Source organism: Humulus lupulus, chromosome 1 (genome assembly GCF_963169125.1).
Source record: "Humulus lupulus chromosome 1, drHumLupu1.1, whole genome shotgun sequence".
NCBI classification, from domain to species: domain Eukaryota; kingdom Viridiplantae; phylum Streptophyta; class Magnoliopsida; order Rosales; family Cannabaceae; genus Humulus; species Humulus lupulus.
The window spans coordinates 101,587,966-101,592,731 of record NC_084793.1 but is presented as its reverse complement, the minus strand read 5'-3'; positions in this window follow the sequence as shown (position 1 = coordinate 101,592,731).

Genomic DNA, 4,766 nt, shown 5'->3' with positions numbered 1-4,766 from the left:
TAGGAAATAGCTCTCTGGAATTATCAAGCCTCTATGGTGTATTTTCCAGCCAAGTGCTTTGTGGAAGGAAAATGGTGTGTCTTACAAGTGAGCATTAGGCTCCCATTTATAGAGTTTGAGATACCCCTTTAAATTTCAAATTCCACCAACCCCTATGGCTGCTACCAATGTTTAATTGGATGTTTATGGAATTAAAATGGAGATTTGGGAGTTATTTGGGATGTTAGAACCGTTCAATTTGGAAAAAACTGAAAAACCAAATAGGTTGTCAACCTCACTGGCGGCCATAGGCCATTTTCAACACAAAAAAGTCATTTTTCCAAAACGTTCCAAAATGTCTCAAATCCTTTCCCATATGATTTTGTAACCTCCAAACACCTATTGAGAGTTAAAAACATGTCTCCAACAGCCATATTTCATCATGGCTTTGTGAAATCCAATCTCAAATGTGTAACATATAATATACACATTATTGGGTATATTTGGGAGTTACAAATTTGTAACTAATTTTGTAACTCCAAATTATGTCACATTTGGGCACACACATGTGTCTAATTTTGTGACTCTCAATAATATGTTACAAGGTGTGACAAATCACATTTTGTCACATTATTTAATCTAATATTATAATATATGAAATAATATAACAAGCATTCCTTGACCTACATGTCCATATAATAATGCTAATAAGCATATCTTTATCGTTCATGCAACAATCAAGGGCCAGGCTCTATCATAATATCTTATGCTCCCTAATAAGGCATGCAGATAAGGCATATACATATTTTTTTAAACAGGTAAGCACTTAATCATATAAGTAGATACCAAACCCTGAGTTGAGCTTGTCTTTTGTGGCGAGTGTACATGCTCGGCTCATCTTCAGGAACCCTTAAATCTTGGCACCTCTGATACCAAGTTGTAACATCCTCCTAATCCAGGACCATTATACTGTGTATTTAAAATAGTGCTAGGCTTGCTAATTAAGTCCCTTGGTTATAAACATGTAGCTAAGGTCAGTGACAAGGGTTAGGGTAAAAAAATTTGGTCAAAAGGAAACATTAACTTTCCATTTAAGAGTTTAGTACATACATGGGATCCCAAAATAATATAAAAAAATGTTTAAAAGGGTCATTACAGATCAAAAGTTGCATCTAGCCAACCTAAGCAGAAAAATAAGGGATACAACCCTAGTTCCTCCAAGATAACCCCAGTCGTGATGGTCGAGCAGTCGCATATGTACACGCCACCACCGAAGCTCTCCAACTCATGGTTGGTCCAACTTTCCTTTTCCCTTACCTGCACAACATAGCACTCGTGAGCCAAGGCTCAGCAAGAAAACTTAAACATGTGCATGAACAGTAAATACAGATTCTAGATGCAAATCTAACATTCCTAGCAGTGAGTTAGAAGGAGGGGTAGAATGGTCGTCTAGGTCCTAAACTAGACAAACATACATCTGAAGTTAGCCTTCACGTTCTATGCTTCTCTAGAGACCCTTGGTCATTTGGTTCAAGTTTTCAAGAAGGAAGAGGAGAGCTCAAGACTAGGCAGCTAGATTTTTGAAGGAATTTGGAAGTGAATTCAATTGAAGAGGAGATTAGCAGCCATTCACACCTAGGAATCTCGAAATTTAAGAGGAAGTAAGGATTTCATTTCTGTGGTTTAGGTCTTTTATGTTGTTCTTGAGGAATGTGAAGTTGATTTCTGAATTTGGGTTTTGGGAAGAAGTTTTGAGGAACTTAAGCTTGGGAATTTTAGGATTGAAGCTTGGAGTGGCATTGGAGGGAGCTTAGGGTCGAATTCTGATCTAAAGGTAAGGATTCCTTCAAGTTTTGAAAATTTTCTGGTTTGGTTTAAGTTTCTATAGAATTTTAAACCATTGATTGAAATTGAGTTTAGGTGTGAGTTTGGACTGGGTTTGATGCATATATGTTGTCTATGTTGTTTATTTGGAGTTTTGGGTTCAATTGAAGCTTGGGTACACTTGGGGAATGGTTTGAGCAAGTTTTAGCTCAGGGAAAAATGATGGGAAAAACCCAGTTTTCTGGGTTCGCGTAGGAGCGCTACGGTGCTGTTCTTCCGAGCTGCGGCGCTGGGATGAACCAGGGTAGGGGGCCCTAGCTGGGTGTCGCGGCACCTGTATGGCTGAGCACTGGTGCTAGGCCATTTTTAGGGCCCTTAGATTTGTGTTTTTAGGGCTTAAGCCCAGGGGTCTCGGGGATAATTTCACCACCCCATGTGGGGAAAATTGGAGGTCCCGAGAGCACGGGATTGGTTCCGAGGTTCAATTATAAAATTGGATAGTAACGAGAACGTTACTTGTGGTTTGTGACTAGGTTACCGCTAGGACTCGGGAGAGGATCATTCTCAGAAGTCGCGATTGCTTACCTGAATTCTAGCACTCAGATTAAAGGTAAGGAAACAGTTGTACCCATAGAGCAAGGTGTAGCACTAATAATTGTATTGCAGGGCATAGCCCTAATGATTGTGCTGCAGGCATGGCCCTAATGTTTATATTCAATATGTGTTTAAATATATGTTGATATTGTGCTATGTGATGCATATTTGTGAGTGAATGACGAAGGTCGAGAACAGTAGGAAGCCGAGTACGACAAGGGGCTGGGATTGGCGTTGAGCATGCTGAGTGCAGGCCATCAGGGTGAGACCCTCCTAGGGTTCTGGAGCCATCCTCTCAATGAAGATTGCGAATCCAGGGCCTAGAAAAGCGCATGGAATGACGTTGGCTGCTATGTGTTTAGCTCGTTGGCTATTTTGTTGTACTCTGTGGATTGTTATCTATGTTATATGTTTTGTGTTGGGTTTTCTTGCTGGGCTTCGTCTCATGGGTGCTCCATGGTGTAGGAAAGGGCAAAGGAAAGGTCGACCAACCATGAGTACGGAGAGCGTGGAGTGACAGGTACATGTTCGGCCTACCTGGCCGCCACAGCTAGGGTTATTTTTGGGAAAATGTACTGTAATAGTTGTTTTGTCGCCTAAGTCGACCATATGTATATTTTGATCTGTAATGTATTTTCTAAATAGTATTTTGGGATCCCAACTGTAAAACTTTCTAAGGTTTCAATGAATAACCAAATATTTTATATTTAATGTCTTTAAACGAGTTTTGTTATAGTTTAGTCACACTTTTAACCTAAAACCTCGATTAGCAAGCTAATGGCACATTTTTAACTCACTTAGTAACTGCTCTAAGGAAGTAGGGCGTTACAACTTGGTATTAGAGCGAGCCAGGGTTTATAGTTCCTAGAGATCGACCGAACATGTACGCTCACTGCCAGTGACAAGTTCGGCTCATGTTTGGTTGGTAATTAATGAAATATATGCTCAATTGCTTGTTTGAGTGCCATGTTTGCCTGAATATCTATATATAGATAGAGCATGATGAATGTGTTGATATATGCATGATGCCAGGGCATGGCCCCTTAAATGTTGTATGCTATTTGATATTTGTGGGCTTGCTTATTTTGGCTGATTGATGAAACTGGGAGGTGGTTTTGGATGTTGTTATCATGCCTGATGTGCGGCGTCATTGATTGCATGCATATTATAGTAATGCCTCAGCGATCAATCAGAATCCGCGACAATAGGGCCGAGGATGACAACCAGGGCCAGGACCCACCACCTGCCCCATCGAATTGGCAACAGTTATTTTCCGAGATGGAAGCTAGACATCACCGAACAGAAGAAGAGCTTCGACAATTGAGGCAACAGGCCCCTTCTCAGGGCATTGGGTTACAGGTTCCACAGGCTGTGGCACCAGTGCCAGCCCAGCCTGTTGTGGAGAATAGATGGGAACCTTTGTATGAGAGGTTTAGGAAGCAGCATCCTCCCACCTTCGAGGGTGGCCCAGACCCACTGCGGGCAAAGCAGTGGATGAACATGATCTCTTCCATCCTGGATTTCATGAGGGTGGAATGGAATGAGAGAGTAGCTTGCGCTAGCTACATGTTGAGGGAAAATGCCCGCATCTGGTGGGATGTTGTGTCTCAAAGAAGGAACATTGCAGTTATGACCTGGGAAGAGTTCATAAACATTTTCAATGAGAAGTATTATAGTGTCGCAATTTGAGCTGCGAAGGTGGATGAGTTTACCAACCTGACTCAGAACCAGATGACAGTTACTGAGTATGCTTTGAAATTTGATCGGTTAGCAAAGTTTGCGCCGAATTTGGTACCGACTAACATGGAACAAATAGATCAGTTTGTGCGGGGATTGAATGTCATGATCGTCCGTGATGTCAAGATAACACTAGATCAGGGGACTACCACTTATGCACAGGTAGTGGACAAAGGCCTTACAGCTGAGGGAGCCGAGTATCAGATATGGAGAGAGGGCGCTACTAGGCACGATGCTCGGAGGATGGTGCCTCCTTTTGTTGGATCTAGTCGGGGTAGTGACCCCAATGAGCAGAAGAGGAAGTCCCTAGACTCTTTTTTTCCTCCTAGCTCAGATAGGAAGGCATGAGGTGCTTTCAGTGGCCGTCAGGGTGGGGGATACAATTGGAGGAGTTTCCCAGTGTGTCCTCGGTGCAGACGACGACATCAGGGAGAGTGCAGGATCAGGGTCTGCTTTACTTGTGGGAGCTTTAGTCATTTGAGGAAGGACTGCCCACAAGCCAGGAAGGAAAAGCTGAAACAAAGTGACAGTCTCACTCCTGCCAGAGTATTTACCTTGACCTAGACTGAGGCTGAGGCTAGTCCCTCAGTCATGACAGGTCAGATCTCTAGTGTTGGTTCTTCTTTTACTGC